Raw genomic sequence first — 23,696 nt, forward strand, 5'->3', positions numbered from 1 at the left:
GTGGACAAAGGCCATTTCTAAGCCATCTGCAAGCATGATTTGGTAGAAGAATCAGGGGTCTTAGTTCAGAAGCCCTGGGACTAACCAGGGCCGCTCCTTCCACCAGAACCAGGCAAGACACTGTGTGACCTTGTGAGGAAGCCACATATTGAGACACATGAGAGTGGTCTGTAGCCTGCTCAGTGCTGTGCCATGTTGGCATTGGGGTCTTAGGGGACAGCCCTGGGCCTGTGTCAGACATGAATGCATGCACATAAAGAGCAGCTCATGCCAACATGATAATATGTTTGATAACATTGATTTTGTCCCTTTTAAAAAACATAGACTTTGTTTATTCATGTATTAATCAACTTTATTTTTAGAGCAAGTTTTGGGTTCACAGCAAAACTGAGAGGAAAGCACAGATGTTTCTCCAATACCTGCAGCCCCGATTCATGCACAGCCTTCCCCATTATCAACATCCCCACAAGAGGGTACATTTGTTCTAATCAATGAACTTGCTTTAGCACATTGTTACCTCTCAAAGTCCATAATTTACGTTGGTGTTGTACATTCTATGGGTTTGAAAAAATTCATAATGACTTGTATCCATGATTTTAATATCACACACAGTACTTTTCACTGCCTTACGAATCTTGTGTTCTACTTATTCATCCCTCTCTTCCCCAGCCCCTGGCAACCAATCATCCTTTCACTGTCTCCATAGTTCTGTCTTTTCTAGGATGTCATGTAGTTGGAATCCTGCACTAAACTGCAGCCTTGGTTTTGTAGCTTGAATAGGATCATCATAACTATGACAACTCTGCTGCTGCTGCTGCTAAGTCGCTTCAGTCGTGTCCGACTCTGTGCGACCCCACAGACGGCAGCCCACCAGGCTCCCCCGTCCCTGGGATTCTCCAGGCAAGAACACTGGAGTGTGTTGCCATTTCCTTCTCCAATGGATGAAAGTGAAAAGTGAAAGTGAAGCCGCTCAGTCATGTCCGACTCGTAGAGACCCCATGGACTGCAGCCCACCAGGCTCCTCCATCCATGGGATTTTCCAGGCAAGAGCACTGGAGTGGGGTACGACAACTGTATGAGGAGGGTATTCTTTTCCCCATTTCATATCCCAGATACTGAAAGCCAGGTTGCAGGAGATCACAGAGCAGATGATTCCAGATCTTCAGATCCCCTCCCACAAGGCCTCCAGGTGTGAAGGGGAGAAGGCTCTGATGATGGTGACTTATTATTGTCCTGTTTGCAAGGCTTTTCTCATGTAGATCTCTCTTACTTTAAGGGGAAAAGGTATTTCAAATATGCAGTGTTTCTTCTGCATCTGTTTCAGCCAGAAAGCTGATTTTCTATTTGCTCTGAATCTCCCATTGAAATACTGCTGTCTCCTTTTCTGCCAAATCAATCCTGAAAGACATACTGCTGCATCGTTGATCTCCTGACGCTTCTCTGGTCCAGCCATTGTCTGCTTGCCGCATCTCATCTCTGTCAGCAATGGATCCTCAGCACAGCACACAGCCTTGCTTGGAAAAGTGATGTCCTTCACTATGTCATTGCTTTCACTTCCTTCTGAACACCCAGCTCTTCCCCTGTCCCCTCAGATTTGTTATCCTGGGATTCACCACAGTTAGCCAGATGGTTCTTATAAATGCATTCTCTAACAAGACAGGTCCTATAAAAGCCTAGCTCCATTTTGCAGCCTTGTGGAACTGAGCTGATGGAGGCGGCAGGAAGGTGGGATGGTCTGAGCTGGCATTCTGGGAGGAGAGCATCCACGTGAGAGATGCCTGTGTGTGAGAGAGCAGTGGGTATGGACTTGGGAGCTGGGCTCTTTTTCTGACTCTGTCACTGCCTGGATGATGGGGGAGCAGGGCCTTCTTTTAGCAGAAAGAAAGTAGACGTTTACAGTGGCAAGCACTAGGTGGTTTTGTGGTTTTCTGTGTGCGCCGATGACCAGAGTCCTTGATGCACTGGTTCCACAGAAGACCCGGGGATCTCTGTCCAGCCCCAAGGAAAAGCCCCTCAATCAACTGAGATTGAATTTTCTGCCACCATTTTGAAGGGGCTCCAGCATTGAATTTAAATTGGTTTTAAGTACATGCAGAAATGTGATATGCTTACATATCTGAGTTTGTAGACTGAGATTCATCCTTGCTATATTCTAAACCTGAACTCCCACCCCATCAGGCCCAGGCAAGTCTCATCCCTAAATACTCCCTGTTGACTTTTCAACATGGTCAAGCCACTTGTCCTTCCAAACAGACTTCTTTTCTACCTCCATGCCTTTGCTTGTGGCTCTGAGAAGAAGCTTCTGAACAAAGTTGTTTGGGTATAGTGCTCTTTGACTGGGCAATGCCACCTCTCTCTGTGTGGGAACAAACATCTAATACACAGACACATTGATAACCAGCCTTAAAATGGCCCAGGATGAGAACCTGGCTCAGCAGGACTGCTCTACATTGGATGGGGCTGGCCAGTGGAGTCCCAGTCTTGGTAAATTTGAATGCAACAAACAGAAGACCAGTCGATACTAGCGTGGGAAGTAATAAAGGGATATAAGGGGAAGGTGGTAGGCAGCAGTAAAGACCACAAATAAACAGAAATCAGAGGGAACAAAGTGAAAACATAGCAGTGGATGGAGATATAGAAAGAAGGAAAAGAAAGAGACAGAGACAAAGGGGGTTTGGGGAGAGTGAGAAAGAGAGAGACTTTGTTACCATTACATGTGATGGATTACTTGGATAAGGGACAATGGATCCATTTCTACGAGAACAGAGGATAACTCAGTGGTGAGAACTGTGTTGATTCTTGAATATTCCAAATAAGGCCTGACTGTCTTGCTGCAGAGATGGGTCCTGTGTATCTTTATATTAAAATTCCCATTAACTGAACCAACATTTTAGTCCTTCAATCTGGAAAATTTCAACACAGTTCTGAGGTCCCCTCTGCACAGATCCCTCTTCTCTCTCTTATAACCCTGGCTAATTCTATTCCTACTTTGAAACTCTCTTCAGGGGGACTTTCCTGGGGTCCAGTGATTGGGAATCCACCTGTCAGTGCAGGAGATGCAGGACACAGGTCTGGGAAGATTCCACATGCTGTGTGGAAACTAAGCCCGTGTACAACTACTGAGCCCACGTGCTACAACGGCTGAAGCCCATATGCCCCAGAGCCCATGCTCTGCAACAAGAGAAGCCACCACAATGAGAAGCCTGTGCACCACAGCTAGAGAGCAGCCCTTGCTCACCACAACTAGAGAAAGCTGTGTGCAGCAACAAAGACCCAGCACAGCCAAAAATGGATAAAACAATCAATTAATTAAAAAAACTCTGTTCAGGTGCCTCCCATCCTTTTGTCTTCTTCCCCTTCTCTCCCCAGGTTCTCATTCTCTGGGCTCCTTAGTCTGTAAAAGTCTCCAAACTGTGCTGCCCTCACCATTCTGTAATCATCTATTTATTATCCCCATTAGAATTCTGCCTCTTGATGGCAGGAATCATACCTTAGTTTTTTAGTTTATTTTTTACTGAAGGATAATCACTTTACAGAATTTTGTTGTTTTCTGTCAAACCTCAACATGAACCAGCCATAGGTATACATATACCTCCTGCCTTTTGAATCTCCCTCCCCTCTACTGCTCCATCCCACCCCTCTAGATTGATACAGAGCCCCTGTTTGAGTTTCGTGAGCCATACAGCAAATTCCTGTCGGCTATCTATTCTACATAAGGTAATGTAAGTTTCCATGTTACTCTTTCCATACATCTCACCCTCTCCTCCCTTCTCTCCATGTCCAAAAATCTATTCTCTGTGTCTGTTTCTCCATTGCTGCCCTGCAAATAAATTCTTCACTACCATTTTTCTAGATTCCATACATATGCATTAGAATACGATATTTATCTTTCTCTTTCTGACTTACTTCACTCTGTATAATAGTTTCTAGGTTCACCCACTTCATCAGAACTGACTCAAATACGTTCCTTTTTATGGCTGAGTAATATTCCATGTGTATATGTACCACAACTTCTTTATCCATTCATATGTCAGTGGACATCTAGGTTGCTTCCGTGCTCTAGCTATTGTAAATAGTGCTGCAGTGAACAAAGGGATACATGTGTCTTTTTCAACCCTGGTTTCCTGAGAGCATATGCCTAGGAGTGGGATTGCTGGGTCATATGGTGCTTTTATTCCTAGTTTTTTAAGGAAATGTCCATACCATTTTCCATAATGGCTGTATCAATTTGCATTCCCAACAACAGTGCAAGAGCGTTCCCTTTTCCCCACACCCTCTCCAGAATTTATTCTTTGTAGACTTTTTGATGGTGGCCATTCTGATTGGTGTGAGGTGATACATCATTGTAGTTTTGATTTGCATTTCTCTAATAATGAGCGATGTTGAGTACCTTTTCAGGTGTTTGTTAGACATCTGTATGTCTTCTTTGGAGAAATGTCTGTTTAAGTCTTTTTCCCACTTTTTGTTTGGGTTGTTTGTTTTTCTGGCATTGAGTTGTATGAGCTGCTTGTATATTTTGGAAATTAATCCTTTGTCAGTTGTTTCATTTGCTATTATTTTCTCCCATTCTGAGGATTGTCTTTTCACCTTACTTATAGTTTCCTTTGCTGTGCAAAAGATTTTAAGTTTAATCAGGTCCCACTTGTTTACTTTTGTTTTTATTTCCATTACTCTAGGAGGTGAGTCATAGAGGATCTTGCTTTGATTTATGTCACTGAGTGTTCTGCCTATGTTTTCCTCCAAGGGTTTCATAGTTTCTGGCCTTACATTTAGATCTTTAATTCATTTTGAGTTTATCTTTGTGTATGGTGTTAGAAGTGTCCTAATTTCATTCTTTTACATGTAAGTGTCCAGTTCTCCCAGCACCATTTATTGAAAAGGCTGTCTTTGCCTCATTGTATATTCTTGCCTCCTTTGTCAAAAATAAGGTACCCATAGGTGCATGGATTTATTCCCAAGTCCATACCCACTGCTCTCTCTCACACACACATTGGTCTATATTTCTGTTTCTGTGCCAGTACCATACTGTCTTGATGACTGTAGCTTTGTAGTATAATGTGAAGTCAGGAAGGTTGATTCCTCCAGCTCCATTCTTCTTTTTCAAGACTTCCTTGGCTATTTGGGGTCTTTTGTGTTTCCATATGAATTGTGAAATTTTTTTGTTCTAGTTCTGTGAAAACTTCCATTGGTAATTTGATAGGGATCACATTGAATCTGTAGATTGCATTTAGTAGTATAGTCATTTTCACAGTATTGATTTTTCCTACACAGGTACATGGAATATCTCTCCATCTGTTTATGTCATCTATGATTTCTTTCATTAGTGTCTTATAATCTTCTGTGTACAGTTCTTTTGTCTCCTTGGGTAAGTTTATTCCTAGATATTTAATTATTTTTGTTGTGATGGTGAGTGGGATTGATTCCTTAACTTTTCTTTCTGATTTTTAATTGTCAGAATATAGAAATGCAAGTGATTTCTGTGTATTGATTTTGTGTCATGCAACTTTTCTAAATTCACTGATTAGCTCTAGTAATTTTCTGATACTATCTTTAGGGTTTACCATATACAATATCATGTCATCTAAAAAACAGTGAGAGCTTTACTTCTTCTTTTCTGATTTGGATTCCTTTTATTTCTTTTTATTCTCTGATTGCTGTAGCTATGACTTCCAGAGCTATGCTGAATAATAGTGGTGAAAGTGGACACCCTTGTCTTGTTCATGATCTTAGGGGGAATTCTTTCAGTTTTTCACCATTAAGAATAATGTTTGCTGTAGGCTTATCATATATGACCTTTATTATGTTGAGGTAGCTTCCTTCTATGCCCGTTTTTTTTTTTAAAGAGTTTTAATAATAAATAGGTGCTGAATTTTGTCAAAGACTTTTTCTGCATCTATTATCATATGGTTTTTATCTTTCAATTTGTTAATATAGTGTATTACATTGATAGAAATGTGTATATTGAAGAATCCTTGCATCCCTGGAATAAACCCAACTCAATTATGATGTTTGAACTTTTTGATGTGTTGCTGAATTCTGTTTGCTAAAATTTTGTTGTGGATGTTTGCATCTATGTTCATCAGTGATATTGGCCTGTAGTTTTCTTTTTTTGTATTGTCTATGTCTGATTTTGGTATCAGGGTGATGGTGGTGGCCTCATAGAATGAGTTGTAAGTGTTACTTTCTCTACAATTTTTGGAAAGAGTTTTAGAAGAATAGGCATTAGCTCTTCTCTAAATGTTTGATAGAATTTTCCTGTGAAGCCATCTAGTCCTGGACTTTGTTTTTTGGGATATTTTTGATCACAGCTTCAATTTCAGTGCTTCTAATCAGGTTCATCATTTCTATTTCTTCCTGGTTTAGTCTTAGAAGATAGAACTTTTCTAAGAATCTGTCCATTTCTTTCAGGTTATCCATTTTATTGCTATATAGTTGTTCCTAATCATCTCTTATAATCCTTTGTATTTCTGCATTATCTGTTGTAACCTCTTTTTCATTTCTAATTTTGTTGATTTGATTCTTCTCTTTTTCTTGATGAATCTGGCTAAAGGCTTGTAAATTTTGTTTATCTTCTCAAAGAACCAGCTTTTAGTTTTATTAATCTTTACTCTTGTTTCTTTCATTTCTTTTTCGTTTATTTCTGCTCAGATGTTTATGATTTCTTTCTTTCTACTACTTTTGGGTTTTTTTATTCTTCTTTTTCCAGTTGTTTTAGCTGTTAAGTTAGGTTGTCTATTTGATGTTTTTCTTGTTTCTTAAGGTAGAATTTTATTGCTATAAGCTTCTCTCTTAGAACTGCTTTTGCTGCATCCCATGATTTTTGAGTTGTTTTGTTTTCATTGTCCCTTATTTCTAGAAAATTTTTTATTCCCTTTTGATTTCTTCAGTAACCTGTTGGCTATTTAGAAGTGTGTTTTTTAAACTCCATGCATTTGTGTTTTTTTTTTTTTTTACAGTTGTTTTTCTTGTAGTTGATATCTAGTTTCATAGTATTGTAGTCAGAGAAGATGCTTGATCTGATTTCAGTTTCATTAAATTTACTGAGGTTTGACTGGCAACCCAAGATGTGGTCTATCCCAGAGAATGTTCCATGTGCATGTGAGAAGAAGGTGTATGCTTCTGCATTTGGATGGAATGAAAACCCCAAAAGTAGTAGAAGGAAAGAAATCATAAACATCTGAGCAGATATAAGTGAAAAAGAAATGAAAGAAACAAAAGTAAAGATTAATAAAACTAAAAGCTGATTCTTTGAGAAGATAAACAAAAGTGACAAGCCTTTAGCCAGACTCATCAAGAAAAAAAGAAAGAATCAAATCAACAAAATTAGAAATGAAAATGAGATCCATCTCATCTAATGCATCATTTAAGACTTGTGTTTCCTTATTAATTTTCTGTTTTGATGATCTGTCCATTGGTCTGAGTGGGGTGTTAAAGTCTCCTACTATTATTGTGTTACTGTCAATTTCTCCTTTTATATCTGTTAGTGTTTGTCTTATGTATTGAGGTGCTTCTATGTTGGGTGCATAGATATTTACAAATGGTATGTCTTCCTCTTGGATTGATCTCTTGATCATTATGTAATGTCCTTCCTTATCTCTTGTAATCTTCTTTGTTTTAAGGTCTATTTAGTCTGATATGAGGATTGCTACTCCAGCTTTCTTTTGCTTCCCATTTGCACGGAATATATTTTTCCATCCTCTCACTTTCACTCTATATGTGTCTTAATAATAGTAGGAAAGGAAAACAAAGGAATAAGTGTAGAAAAATATAATAGGTTTTAAAAAATTACAAATTAAAATTATAAAAAAGAGAAAAGAAAAAAAAGATGGAAGAAGAAAGAAAGAAAAAAAAAAAAAAAAAAAAGGCAAACTCCACAGAACTGCAAAAGCCCAACGTAGAGGTAGAGGTTTATAGCAACAATGAAAAGTGTGACTGAATATACACATATACACCCATAAGCAAAATCAAAACAGTCCAACAAAAATAAAGTATGATAGATTGACTCAGCGAACAAAGTCAACCAAAAATCATATGTACCAGAACAAAACTAGCTAAAGCACAAACTGGAAAACAAAACTAAAGCAAGGTGCCACTTGGGGAATAAAGCAATGAAAATAAAAGTAACAAAATGTTGAGAGAAAAGGAAAGAAAGAAAAGAAAGTAAGAATAGATATGCAAGTTAAATTGAAGTAGATGAAGAAGATTTATATACATTAAAGATTAACTGCAAGGGGAAAAAACAGTGGGAAAGCAAACAAAGGAATACATGTAGAAAAAGTAATAGGTTTAAAAAATTTAAAAGAGAGAGAGAGAGAGAAAGGGAAAACTCCACAGAACTGCAAAAGCCCAGCATAGAGGCAGAGGTTTATAACAACAATAAAATATGTGACTGAGAAAAATAAAAGCTCAAAAGCTTAATTAGATCTCATAGTGCCAATAAAATCGACAACTCCAACAGAGGGGGAATAAAAGGAAAAAAAAAATCTAAAGAATCTACAGAACAAGTCAAAACATAAGAATAATAAATGTTTTTCTGAGTCACTGCTGTCAGAGTCCTTTCCCTCCCTGGGAGTCACAGTCCACCTCACCTCCCCTAGGATGCCCTCCAACACTGCGCTGATCTCTGACCTGCTGTGGGGGCAGCTAATCTGGTCCTTCTCCTGTGTGTTCTTGCCTCCAATGTCCACAGCTACCAGAACTAGTGTATTTTCTTTTGTGGAAGCTCTCAATGACCTTTTATATATTCGAAAGACACAGTGTGCCTAGTTGATCGTGTGGATTTAATCTGCAGCTTGTACAGCTGGTGGGAAGGCTTTGTGTCTTCTTCCTTAGCCATGCTGCCCCTGGGTTTCAATTGTGGTTTTATTTCCACCTTTGCATGTGGGTTGTCCACTGGGGTTTGCTCCTGAGGCTGCCCTGGAGGACTGGGTTTGCCCCCGTGAGGGCCAGGTGAGGAGGTGGTGCAGCTGCTTGAGTCACAGGGTTTCTGGCAGCACCAGGTTCTCAGGGGAGTTGGCGGCTACAGCAGTGGAAGTATAGTGCTCTAGAAGGTATTGGTCAATATGCTCCAGTATTCTTCCCTGGAGATGCCCCCCCTCCCTGACAGAGAAGCCTGGCAGGCCACAGTCCACAGGGTCGCAAATAGTCAAACACTACCGAAGTGACCCAGTGTGCATAGGCGCAAGACTTTTTTTGCCTGTGGCAGCTCTGGCCCCATGAGAGTTGAGCGTGAGCAGCTGCTTTGCTTGCAGAGACACTCGTGGCGCCAAGTGTGCAGGACATGGACTGCCTCTGCAGAAGAAGTCATGGCCCTATCAGAGTCTTTTTTCAAGCCTCTTGTAGCTGGTGATCAGAAGGCCTCTCTGACCAGTCTTTCTCTGTATCTCCACCGGTTCAGGCACTTAGAGGGCTCCCTTGCCTGGGGTCCTTCTCTGTTGTTCCGTGGGTCAGGCACTTAGTGGGGCCCCCTGGCTGGGGTCCTACTCTGAGATGGGCGAATCAACTCAGGCACTTAAAGGAACACCCTGGCTGGGGTCCTATTTTGTAGTTCGTGCATCAGTCACTTCAAGGGGCACTCTGGGTGGGGTCCTGCTCTGTAGTTCAGTGCATCAGGCATTTGATGGGCCAGCCTCTCTCTTTTTCAGCTGCTGATGCTGGCGTGTGGGGAGAGAGAGGCTCTGGTGATGGCTTCACCCACTACGCGTGCCTCAGCAGTATTGCCTTGCTTCCATGGCTGCCTGACTTTCCTCCACAGGCATTTCCCACCACACCCTCCTCCCTCACATCCCCTCAATTTGTCTCTCTGCAGTCAACAGCAGCCCTCACCATGGGATTACTCCACAATCCCCAAACTTCACATCCCTGTCCGGGGTATGTATGGCTGTGGCAAGGACTGTCTGATTCTCATTCCATTTAGGCTGCTGCAGATCAGCTGTTTCACTCTCAGCCTTAAATGTTTCTCCTCTGAGTCAGACAATTGCCCTGATGTGGGGATCAGACTCTTGCATCAGTTCCCTCACCCATTGAGGGCAGGTCCAGTCGTACTAGCACTCCTGTTTTTCCCCCTAGTTCCTTCCCACCGAGTTTTGTGTGGTTCTATGTATTCTTTTCCTCTGGTCAGATACTCCTGTCTGCTCTCAGCTGGTGGTCTGTATGCACTTCTGTGTCTGAAAGGTGTATTCCTGATGCATCCATGGAGAGAGATGTACTCCACATCCACCTACTCCTCCGCCATCTTGTTCTCCAGGGATCATGTCTTATTCATTTTTAATCCAACTAGCAAATGTAAGAACTTGAAATTGAACTCAGGCCTTTGCTATTAAACTCATTACTATTGCTTTATCTTGTCTCCCAGTAGATTTTTTTTTCAGCAAGAGATTTTTTTTCTAGCATTTTCAAGCTCACACAAGTACAAATATTTGCTTAAATCTGTGTATGTATGGGAGTAAGATGGTTATTCATTATTCCCAGGTTTGTTTTCTAATTTCTTAGTTGAAAAACAAAACTGATTTCTTTCTTACTAAAGAGTAGAAAGGTTGATAAGTTAGGGTTAAACAAATCTTTAAGATCTATTTTCAGGTACAAACTATGATAGTCCATAGGGTCACAAAGAGTCTGACACGACTGAAGCAACTTAGCATGTAACAGGCATGTCAAAATATACCAAATACATGTGTGGCAAAAAAGGCCCAGAGATTTATGGTGGGCTATGCATGAATTGGAAAATCATGATTCTGAAAGTTTGGCTACAGAAAATTAAACATTGTTGGAAGGAGTAATGAAGGACTTACCAACAGAGTGGGGAACCTCCTGACTACTTAGGTGAGTGTCTAGGGTTCAAAATTAAAGGCGGCATCACTCTCGAGGCTCATGTGAGAAGCTGACAGTGACACCAGCTTAGACGCTTTCCTTGCCTCACTCTAGCCTTGGCCTTACCTATGGCGTCCTTGTTTCAGAACCTGAAACAGCCTTCTTCTTATTTTGTGTGTGCCTTTGTGCCTTGGAGGTTTTGAGCGATGAGATGGTGCCTGTCTCACTCTCCGCCACGTTCCTGGCACCTAGCACACTGTCAGCAGCGAATAAACGTTTGTGGAGTAAGTAACCTAGTAGGATCTGGGGATACCACAGTGGATTCAGCAGTAGGTACTGTCCATGTCTTTTAGAGGATACAAGCCTAAAGACAATGCGTTTTGGATCGGATGACTTGGGATGAGACGGGTCATCAGACAGGTCATGGTATTTCCAAGGCGAGGATGAATCCCCCCTCTTGTCTAGTCAATATTTACAAAAAAAGCACTAACATTTAAGTGAACTAGTCTAGTGATAGAGGACTAAATGAGGTGGACTTTGGAAGAAACTGCAAATCTTGATTCTGTTATTACTCTATTCTTCCAGCAATCATTTATTGAAATTTTTACTTCATGTCATAATTGACAAGGCGTGATTGCTGTGGAGTAGTTTAAAAGTCTGGATCTACATATAAGAGCCCTCTGGACCTAGCTGTAGAAACTTGGGGAAGCTGGTGGTATTGTCTGAGGGAGGCTTCCTGCAGCTGGGCAGGTGTTAGTCCCACCACACGTAAAGACCCAACATGATCAGGACCAGCAGCTGATAGGTTAATTGAAAATGTTGATTAAAGTGAGGAAGCATTAAAATGTAACAGACATTATTTTAACTTAAAATGTATAAGGGTGCATTATTTGCTGATATTTTGACACAAAACCAAAGCCTTTGAGTCCACACTTTTTGTCCTGGGGTCCAGCACCATCTTTTTCGTATAATCAATGCACCCATCACCTGTGACTTCTTGTTTCAGCTTCTATAAAATGGAGTGAGAAGGCAGATTGGAGGCAATCTATGTGCAGACTCTTCTAGATTTTCATAATCCCCTGTTCTCTAATCTTTAAAAATTTCTCATTCATACCTAATTTACCAGTGATTTTTAATAACTCAGATTTACGAAGTCTTTGTAAATCATTTGTCTTCATTTTAGAAACTAATCTCTTTCTTTTCATATGCATATTTAATGTTTATAATATACAAATATCTAAAAGTGTATATATATTTATTTTAATGTATATGTTTTATTGAAGTATAGTTGACTTACAATGTTTCAGATGCACAGCAGGGTGACTCAGTTATACATATACACATGTATTATCTCTGAAATTATTTTCCATTATGGGTAATCACAAGATATTGACTACAGTTCCCTGTGCTATACAGTTAACTTTTGTTGCTTGCTGTGTATCTATTTTTTAAAAATTAGAAATCTAGCATTCTATTCATACAAGTCAAAGAAGTGGAATCAAAATGCCATAAATTGTTATAATGATGTGTCATAATGACAATCAAAATGTTATAAATTTTAGCTAGGCAAAAATTCATAAGTTTTCTAAAATGTATATTATAGATATTATTTATATATATGTATACCAAGCTTTCTTACCATGCTTACTATGCTTGAGAAATAACATAAAAAAAAGAGTGGAGAAATTGGAAAACATAACCTAAATGAAATGGGAGCACTAAATATGAAATAGAAAAGGTGAAACAAAGTAGATAAAAGTAAAAGATACTCTTGTCCAGTTGTTTTTAAACATGACTGCTCATTAGAAACATACCTGGAGTTCCGGAGGAAAAAAAAGCAATGCCTGGGCATTTGGGTTTTTCAAAAAATTTCAAGATAATTCTGACATGCATCTGGATTTTTAAGTGATCACAGGTTTTTCTATTAAATAGTAGTTTTGGTGATACTGAGTTCTATTATTTTTCTGTTGACCAATCATGATACAATGGTATTAAGTGAGTAATAGTTACAATATCATAATAGTGAAAGATGTTTATCAGTTTTCACAAGCAATAAATATTGATTCAGTAAATAAAAGTGTATTTTACAATGCTTATGTAATATATAAATATATAAAATACTATTTAATTAAATTACATAATTACAAGAAGTAAACAGTTGTTTACATCTGCTTTATTAACTATGCCAAAGCCTTTGACTGTGTGGATCACAACAAACTGTGGAAAATTCTTCAAAAGATGGGACTACGAGATCACCTTACCTGCCTGCTGAGAAATCTGTATGCAGCTCAAGAAGCAACAGTTAGAACTAGACATGGAACAACAGAATGGTTCCAAATTGGGAAAGGAGTATGTCAAGGCTGTATATTGTCACCCTGCTTATTTAAATTCTGTGCAGAGTACATCATGAGAAACACTGGGCTGGGAGAAGCACAAGCTGGAATCAAGATTGCCGGGAGAAATATCAATAACCTCAGATATGCAGATGACACCACCCTTACGGAAGAAAGTGAAGAAGAACTAAAGAGCCTCTTGATGAAAGTGAAAGAGGAAAGTGAAAAAGTTGGCTTAAAACTCAACATTCAAAGAACTAAGACCATGGCATCTGGTCCCATCACTTCATGACAAATAGATGGGGAAACAATGGAAACAGTGTCAGACTATTTTTTGGGGCTCCAAAATCACTGCAGATAGTGACTGCAGCCATGAAATTAAAAGACACTTGCTCCTTGGAAAAAAAAGTTATGACTAACCTAGACAGCATATTAAAAAGCAGAGACATTACTTTGCTGACAAAGGTCCACCGAGTCAAGGCTATGGTTTTTTCAGTAGTCACGTATGGATGTGAGAGTTGGACCGTAAAGAAAGCTGAGCACCAAAGAATTGATGCTTTTGAACTGTGGTGTTGGAGAAGACTCTTGAGAGCCCCTTGGACTGCAAGGAGATCAAGCCATATTTCCTAAAGGAAATCAGTCCTGGATATTTGTTGGAAGGACTGATGTTGAGGCTGAAACTCCAATAATTTGGCCACCTGATGCAAAGAACTGACTCATTGGAAAATATCCTGATGCTGGGAAAGACTGAAGATGGGAGGAGAAGGGAACGACATAGGGTGAGATGGTTGGATGGCATCACTGATGATGAACGTAAGTTTGACCAAGCTCTGGGAGTTGGTGATGGACAGGGAAGCCTGGTGTGCTGCAGTTCATGGCGTTGCAAAGAGTTGGACACAACTGAGCAACGGAACTGAAACAGCTGTTTGTGTTTTATGCAAAACATAACCATGTAATTCAACTGGGAGCAATGTGCTGATGACACTGGCTATTGGCTTTACCACAGAGTTCAGTGTGCTGTGGCCGTCGGTCTGTGTGACTCACAGAGGAACTGAAGCACTTCGAAACGGAAGCACTCAGCTAGTAGAGGTGGGTTAGGACAATGTCTCCTAAATCTGGACTGTCTTACCAGTTCCCAAATTTGGTCTTCTACTTTGGGTGGCCAGAAACTCACTCTTGTTAGGAACAAAGGGAATTAGGCCTAAGATGCTGGTTCAGAATAATGAAATCACAGAGGCAGTTTTAAACAGTTCATTTACAATGAGGGATAACTGTCAAAAGGCCCAGGCTATCAGAGTCTGCCTGGTGAGCTTTTTTTCTCCCTGTGTTATCTCAGCCCCTTTTATTTTTCATTCCTTTATTACATAATCTGTAATTATTATAATGCCTTCTCAACTGGTAATTGCAACTGAAAGTTGAAAGAGGATTTTAAAAATAGTTACAACAGGCTTTATTTTTTAGATTCACAGCCAAATTGAGGGGAAGGCACAGAGATTTCCCATATAGCCTCTGCCCTCTTCATCCTTCCTCATACCAGCATCACTAACCAGTATGGTACCTTTGCTACAACTGATGAACACATCTTAGTCCCCTAAAGTCTATAGTTCACATTAGGGTTGACTTTTGGTGGTATACATTTGGACAAATATATAATGATATATATCCATCATTATGGTAACATGCAGAGTATTTTCACCGTCCTGAAAAGCCTCTGTGTTCTAGCCTCCCTGTCCCCTAACCTGGAACAGCCACTAATCTTTTGCTGCCTCCGTAGTTGTGCCTTTTCCAGAATGCTATATAAATAGTAATCATATAGTATGTAGCCTTTTCAGACTGGTTTCTTTGCTCAGCAATATATGCTTTTGAACTGTGGTATTGGAGAATACTCTTGAGAGTCCCTTGGACTGCAAGGAGATCCAACCAGTCCCTCCTAAAGGAAATCAGTCTTGAATATTCATTGGAAGGACGGATGCTGAAGCTGAAACTCCAGTACTTTGGCCATCTGATGTGAAGAACTGACTCATTTGAAGAGACCCTGATGCTGGGAAAGATTGAAGGAGGGAGGAGAAGGGGATGAAAGAGGATGAGATGGTTGGATGGCATCACCGACTCAATGGATGTGAGTTTCAGTAAACTCTGGGAGTTGGTGATGAACAGGGAGGCCTGGTATGCTGCAGTCCATGGGGTTGCAAAGATTCGGACACGACTGAACAACTGAACTGAACTGAACTGAACTGATGCATTTAAATTTCTCCACGTCTTTTCACAGCTTGATAGCTCATTTCTTTTTAGTGCTAAATAATATTCCATTGTCAATGTACCACAATTTATTTATCTACTCACCTATTGAAAGACATCTTGGTTGCTTCCAAGTTCTGGCAGTTATGAATAAAGCTGCTGTAAACGTCTGTGTGCAGGTTTTTGTGGGATTTACATTTCCAGTGCATTTGGATGACTACCAAGGTGAACAAAGATTTTTGTTGGTTTGCCTTTGTTATTACTGTTATCCTTTTAATAATGAAAGAGACTTATGCAGGTTATAGGCTACTGGACAGAATGTGATAGAAAATAAAAGCTGAAGTTTCAAGGATGGTACAGATAGTTAGTGGTACTGAGCCCCCAAGCCAGGTTGGTTCAGCACTTGGTTCAGTGATAATTCTTAGGTGGGAGGGGGGATTACTTATTGGTTTTAATTGAAAGAAAAGAGGAAAGGTGTGGAGATAGTAAGTTGTCAGGAAGTTGAGAGGGTTCTCACCTCTTCTATTTTCCTGATAAGATGACAGGTAATATCCTGAGGGTTTCAGTAGAGTGGTGGAGGCCTGAAGAGCAGTTTTAGAGAATAACCTTTTCACCAGGGAAATATTCAAGCTGACTGGCTTTGGGACACCCAGTTGGGGCTGGAGGCTATGACTGATTGTGGCCTCGATCTCTAACCACCCACAGATCTCAGAGGCAGTCATGAGAAGGTCAGAGTTGGCTTGTTCTTGGGAAGGTTTGGCATGTGGGTGCATGAATTTTATAACATTGCAAGACTGTGGTTGAAGCAGTGGCTTCTCCGAAGCTTCCTTTGTCCACTTGCATTTTGGCTGCTTGTCTGCAATGAAGTGGCTGGCTGGGTGAGTGAAGTGAGGCTAGTGATAGGGTAACATGTATCTGATGGCATCTTAGGGAAGATAGTTGGACTTGTACTGAAGCACTCCAAAAGTGCTGATCATGCATCTTAGGATTTGGCAATTCAATAACTTAGGTAAATGGACACTGAGAGAGCTTTGTGTGGACCAGTGCCAGTGCCCAGAAATATAAAAATGAGTAGCAAGAGGGTCCTGTCCTATGTTCTAGGAGTTTACAATCTAGTGGGAGAGACAGATAGGAAATTACATGGAAAAAGTATAATGTGTTAAGTCCAAAGACAAAGACACTTACCTGGGGTTGCGGCTTCCCAGGGAAGGATAGACGCTGACTCAGGTGTTTGGCCACCACACTGGAGGAGCAACGGGAAGAAAGACACTAGCTTCTGTCTAGTCAGAAGGGATGCCTGGAAATCAGCATGTCTGGGCAGGGCTGACGTGCTGGCTTCCTTTCTAGAAGCTGGGGCAGGCTCAGGAGAGACTGCCAGGTTCCCTCGGGGGGTTGTAGGACCAGCAGGGTTCAACTTGGCTGGGATAAGCTTCCCCAGGTGCCGCTGCCAGGCCACCTCAGTACCGCATGTGGGTTCTCCATGGCCGGGAGCCTAATAGGAGCAACACAGAGCTATGGCAGGTGGTATTCTGAATCAGAGCACAGGGATTTGCTGTAAAACTTTCCTCAGCAAGGAATCTGAATGCTTTGGACTCATCCTCAGATCCCACATCTCTATAGTACTTCAGAGGCATGTGACCACTTGGAATAGACACTCAGGTAAAGTCAGGAGGCAGGACATGTCAAGGCCTTCTGAGCATTTCACCCTTGGGGAATTAATAGTAATAGTAATAATAATAACAATAATAGTGGCAAATATTACTATTACTGACATTCATTAAGCGCTTGCTAAATGAGGAATTTGTGGTTTTATTGCTGAGTGAAGTTATATAGTAAATGTTAGGCGCTTCCCCCTCCCCTTTTTAAAAATGTAATGGCTCAGGGTTTGAAGAGGTTGAGCATCTTGCTCAGGGTCACATAGGTGGAGATGACAGAGCGAGGACACAACCTGAGGATGTCTAAAGTTAAAGCCCACCATCTTGACCATAGCTGCCCGCTGCTCCAGAGACATTTTATGAATACATTTGTGCCATAGCTTTGCAGTAGCAAGTCATCTTTCCCTCCAGGCCCACACCTATGGAAACGGGGGTTCTGAGAAGGTAGGTGCGTGGCTGCCTTACAGCTGAGCCACTAAGCAGTGTTTACTCGTTTGTACTCTGCTCTTCTCTCTGTATCCCATCTAGATGCACAATTCAGTCTCCTTTATGACCCGACGTGATGGGTGAGAGAATACAATAATGCCATTGGATTATTATTACAGCCCAAACAACGTGGGAGAAAAAGTAGAATGGAGGGAAGGTGTTTCCAACACCTATGTTTGTTAAGGTAACTATGATGCGACCTACTACTAAGTTTATAGAGAGGAGCTTTTAAGGTCAGGGACTGGGATTACCCCTATTTAGGCTGGATGGCTGGACATAGAAACCAGTTCAGGAAGGCCCGATTGAGACTGATGCTAAGCAGTGCTCTTTGCTGTCTGACATTCCCCTCTGTGCTCCAAGGTTCTTGGTGCCCTTTGGCTATCCCTCGGCACTGTGCTTATTCCTCGTTATTAAGAACAATCACCTCTCATTCTTAGGCAGCACTCTACACTTTATGAAGACTTTTTACATACATGATCTTATTGGCTTCTCATAACAGCCATGAGAAAAGAAAGCCAGGGTAGGACATTTTATAATTATTAGAGGGTTTAAAAAGCTATTTCAGGATATACAGGTATTAAGTGGTAGAACAAGAACTCAAACATAAACCTCTAGCTCTCAACTCTATGGCCTTTTTACTATTCTTAATAATGTCCAGAAACCCATCTGCTCTGTCTTCCATATCCTCAGGGTCTGAAAATTCTCAAGCTTATGTACTATTACTATCAGTATGTTTTAAGGTTCTGGCAACAGAAACACTTAATATCTGGTAGAAATTCCTGGGACAGGTGAGTTACTTAGCATTGGAAATCTTAGATTTCCATTGTTTAGCCAATGGGTCCTATCACATACCAGGGCATATGGATATTGAATGAAAATGCATACTCGCTGCTCTGCCAAAGTCATACTCTGCCGTTGGTGGGTCAGAGCTCTACCTCTTATAGGAGAAGCAATACAATTTTTATTAGTTTGTTATTTTGAATAAATACTTTTGGTAACTATATGGCTATACTATACTTACTCTTCATGGGTAAGCCAGCCAAGGGAAGAGATTTTGAGGGAGCTAAGGATGGACATGAACATTATTTTAGAAATAACCATAGAGAATGTGGGCTTCCCTGATGGCTCAGATGGTAAAGGATTTGCTTGCAGTGCAGGAGACCTGGTTTGATCCCTGGGTCAGGAAGATCCCCTGGAGAAGGGAATGTCAACCCACTCCAAGCCTGGAGGCAGTTGTAGTCGAGGTTAGTTCATTGGCTCAGTGACACCCCAAAGACAGTTTTTTCCAGTCTTTCTTGCCCACCTTAGCTGTGGGTGGCAAGGTCTTCCCTTAAGGTTGCAAGATACCTGCTTCAGTTTCAAGTGTCATATCTCCCATGAAAGGGTATAAAAGAGGAATTAAGAGGGTATATGGGTGGTGAAAGAGTGTTTTCTTTGTGAGTCTCTGTGTTTTCTTTCTTTTTTAAAATAAATTAAGATTAAAATTTTATAGCAATTTTAGGTTCACAGTAAAATTAAGGGGAAAATATAGACAGTTCCCATATACTCCCTGATTTACCCATGCCTCCCTTCCCAGTTGATTTCCCCATATATCTCATAGGACCCTGACTACAAGGAAAGCTAGGAAAGTGAGGATTCAGCATTCATAGCCTCTGCGGTTGGATGTGATTTGAGAGAAGGGGGTTGGGAATACCTGTTGGGTGACCAGCCATCCCTCATTGTCAGTCACTCACCAGAGTGCTGCACTTGTTACAATTGATAAATTTATATTGACACATCATAATCAATCAAATTCCATAGGTTAGATTACAGTTTACTCTTGGTGTTATATATCCTATGAATTTGTTCAAATGTGTAATGATACATATCCATCATTATGATGTCATATATTTTAACTGCCCTAAAAATCATCTGTGTTCTGCCTATTCACCGCTCATTGCCTGTCCAGCCCCTGGCAACCACTGATCTTTTTGCTGTCTCTATAGTTTTGCCTTTTCCAGAGTGGCATATACTTGGAATCATATAGTATGCAAGCTTCACAGATTATGTTCTTTCACTTAGTAATTAGCATTTTTTTAATGAAGTGAAATTCTTTTTATTTTATTATTTTATTTATTTTTTATTTTATTTTTAAACTTTACATAATTGTGTTAGTTTTGCCAAATATCAAAATGAATCTGCCACAGGTATACAGTAATTAGCATTTAAATTTTCTTCATATCTTTTCATGGATTGAAAACTCTTTAGTGCTAAATGATATCCCATCATCTGGGTGTACACAGTTTACTTACCCACAGTACTTACCCATTACTCTAGGACATCTTGGTTGCTCCTAAGTTTTGACAATTATGAATAAAGATGCTAATAAACATCTATGTGCAAGTTTTCATTGCTTCAAATCCTCACCGGAATTTGGCATCATCAATGTTTCAGATTTTGGCCATCCTAGTAAATGTGGTAGGCCATTCTGATAGTGGTATCTCATTGTTTTTTTTTAAAATTTGTATTTCCCTCATACCATATGATATGAATATCTTTTCATATGTGATTTGCCGTCTTTATATCTTCTTTGGTAAGATGTCCATTAAGGCCTATTTTTAATCAGATTGTTTGCATTCTTATTGTTGAGTTTTAAGGGTTATTTGTGTAATTTAAATTAATAGTTCTTTATCAGATTGTCTGTTTTTTGAAGATGAAACTCTTATCCAGAAGCCGCCATCCCCAGTTGATTTCTCCATATATCTCACAGGACCCTGACTCCAAGGAAAGCTAGGAAAGAGAAGATTCAGCATTCACAGCCTCTGTAGTTGAAGGTGATTTGAGAGAAAGGGGTTGGGAATGCCTGCTGGGTGACCAGTCATTGTACATGATCACTGGAGACACTGAGGTCCTGAGAAATGATGGGAGTTTTCTGGGGTCCCATGGACAGTAGGAGCTAGATCTAAAATCTACAGTTTCAGTCAGGTATCCAAAATGGGCAATCTAGTATGTGGAGGGGGATCTCTTCTGTCCCAGGGCAACTCTTATTCTCATCTGATCCACAGAGATCACATGGCTTGGTTTTTGGCTAATTGAGACCCCACAGCTGTAACTTGAGGCCTGATTCCTGATGCAGCAAGGTGGTCTTAGTGGCCAAGGGACTATTCAGTATTTCTTTTTTCCTCTTTGCTTCCAGGCTACGATACCATGTCAGTTGTGTGGTCATCACAGCAAATGCTGGTGTTTCTTCTGTCAGAATTCATCTTTTATAAGTTGTTGGTGTTTTTTCCTTTTTGTTGGTCAAATGACAAAAAGAAGTACTCAAGTCTCTAATTCCCCTAAGGTGAGCTATTTTAGAAATCCTCATAAAGTCAGGTAGGAAAAGATCACAGCCCAGATCAATAACTACCTCCTGGACTGAGAGCAGAAAATGGTTTATTTATGTGCCTGGGATGTTGTTGAGTGCATGCTCAATACCCAGGCCTTTGGCCACATGGGCATAGATAACACCAAGCAGTGAATTATTAAAACCAAGAGAGACTTGCTTGATTCACGTCTCCTGTGTTGATGCTGAAAAAAGCAGCTTCTACTCTCTTGACTTTCTTGAAAAACTTCCCAGAGCTGTGATTTGGAGTTACTTTGTGCCAAATACCTTAAGTGCAGTATAGGTCAAACCCATCACATACAATAACTGTATTCCTGGGAAGGGATTTGTAAATTCTATTTGGTAAAATCACATCATGCTTCAATTGCACTGGAGAAGCAGACAAGTTAAAGGGACCATAAAGTCTGCTCCTTTGCACAGAGATGGCTCATTTTGTAATGTTATTTGTAATGATAATAAACTCTGTCCTACATATCTGTTTAATGTGTGATATACTTACTTGGAATTTCTAGAAGTGGAGACACACTGTGTTTCTTTTTTCCTTCAAGTTTTATTGAGATATAATTGATATACAGCAATGTATAAGTTTAAGGCATATAGCATAATGATCTGACTTACATCATGCAATGATTATCATGATAAATTTAGTAAACATTCATCATTTCACATAGATAAAAAGTTAAAGAAATAGAAAAGATATTCCTTGTGGTGAGAATTCAAGACTTATGCTCTTAACTTTCATATATAGCATATGCTGCTGCTAAGTCACTTCAGTCATGTCCGACTCTGTGTGACCCCATAGACGGCAGCCCACCAGGGTCCCCCATCCCTGGGATTCTCCAGGCAAGAACACTGGAGTGGGTTGCCATTTCCTTCTCCAATATAGCATACAGCAGTGCTAATTTTATTTGTCATGCTGTACCTCACACCTCTAGTACTTATAAATTTTAACTGGTTCATGGTGGCTTTTTGACTGCCTTCATCCAATTACCCCAACCACTACCCACTGCCTCTGGTAACCACAAATCTCATCTCTTTTCCTATGAGCTTGCTTGTTTCTAAAGTATAACTGACCTATAACACTATGTTAGTTCCTGTTACACAACACAGTGATTTAATGTTTTTTTACATTTCAAAATGGTTGCCAGATTCCCTGTACGTTTCATACCTCTGGCTCATTTATCTTGCAACTGGAAGTCTGTGTCTCTTAATCCCCCTTATCTATTTCTTTCTACTCCCCAACACCCTCACTTCCTTCTGGCAACCACCTATTCTCTGTATCTATAACTATGTTTCTGTTTTGTTATTTAGATTCCTCATTTAAATCATGCAGCATTTGTCTTTCTCTAACTGAATCATTTTGCCTAGCATAATAAATACGTTATTATTTTTCATCCATATATATGATAATACATATATAAGTTACATATTACATATATGTGTATATATATATTTATATATATGTAAATTGCATCTTTGTTATCCATTCATCTATTGATGAGCACTTAGGTTGCTTCCATATCCTGACTATTGTCAGTAAGACTGCAATGAACATAGGGGTGCATATATCTTTTCTCATTAATGTTTTTTCTTGATAAATAATCAGAAATATAATTTTTGGGACATATAGTAGTTCTATTTTTAATTTTTGAGGAATATCCATACTGTTTCCCATGGTAGCTGTACCAGTTTACATTCTCACTGACACTTGTTACTTGCTGTCTTTTTTATGATAGCCATTCTGGCAGGTTTGAGGTGACCCCTCATTGTGGTTTTAACTTGCATTTACTTGATGATTAGTAATGTTGAGTGTTTTTATGTACTTGTTGGCCTTCTGTATTTTTCTTTGAAAAAAATGTTGATTCAGGTCTTCTGCCCATGTTTTAATTGGGTTGTTTTTTGATGTTGAGTTGTATGAGTTCTTTTATATTTTGGATATTAATCCCTTAATGCATATATTATTTGCAAATATCTTCTCCCAATCAGTAGGTGGCCTTTATGTATTGTTGATAGCTTTCTTTGTTGTTCAAAAGCTTTTTAGCAAAAGCTTTTTGATTTGATATAGTCCCACTTGTTTATTTTTGCTTTTGTGTCCCTGGCCTGAGAGACACATCAAAAAATATTACTAGGACTGATGTCAAAGAGCTTACTGCCTATATTTTCTTCTAGAAATGTTATGGTTTCAGGTCTTATATTTAAATCTTTAATCCATTTTGGATTTATTTTTGTGCATGATGTGAGAGAGTAGTCTAGTTTGATTCTTTTGCAGGTAGCTGTCCAATTTTCTCAACACCACTTATTGAAGAGGCTCTGTTTCCCCCATTGTATATTGTTGCCTTCTTTTGTCATAGGTTAACTGGCCACCTATGGTGTGGGTACCCATAAATGTGTGTTCATTTCTGGGCTCCCTATTCTGTTCCATTGATCTGTGTGTCTGTTATTGTGCCAGTATAATACTGTTTTGATGACTGTAATTTGTTTGAAATCAGGAAATGTAATGCTCTAGCTTTGATTTTCTCTCTGAAGATGATTTTGACTGTTCCAGATCTTTGGTGTTTCTGTACAAATTTTAGAATTATTCGTTCTCACTCTATGAAAATTTCAATTGCTATTTTGACAGGGATTGCACTGAATCTATAGATTCCCTTGGGTAATATTTTTTTTTCTTTTCTTTTTTGATTTTATTTTTTAACTTTACAATATTGTATTGGTTTTGCCATATATCAACATGAATCTGCCACAGGTATACACGTGTTCCCCATCCTGAACCCTCCTCTCTGCTCCCTCCCCGTACCATCCCTCTGAGTCGTC

The 23,696-nt window shown here is 39.8% G+C and overlaps 2 long non-coding RNA genes across 2 annotated transcripts in view; both read left to right on the plus strand.

The window, feature by feature from the left end:
• Positions 1 to 23,696, plus strand: part of LOC129627985 (uncharacterized) — a 32,560-nt gene that overhangs the window by 5,464 nt on the left and 3,400 nt on the right. The window lies entirely within an intron of this gene.
• Positions 1,695 to 20,837, plus strand: LOC129627984 (uncharacterized). Its single transcript, XR_008702679.1, has 4 exons — positions 1,695 to 1,799; positions 3,006 to 3,717; positions 20,214 to 20,334; positions 20,697 to 20,837. It is a non-coding gene; the product is annotated as an uncharacterized LOC129627984 (long non-coding RNA).

This window comes from Bubalus kerabau, chromosome 15, assembly GCF_029407905.1.
Source record: "Bubalus kerabau isolate K-KA32 ecotype Philippines breed swamp buffalo chromosome 15, PCC_UOA_SB_1v2, whole genome shotgun sequence".
In the NCBI taxonomy this organism is placed as follows: Eukaryota; Metazoa; Chordata; class Mammalia; order Artiodactyla; family Bovidae; genus Bubalus; species Bubalus kerabau.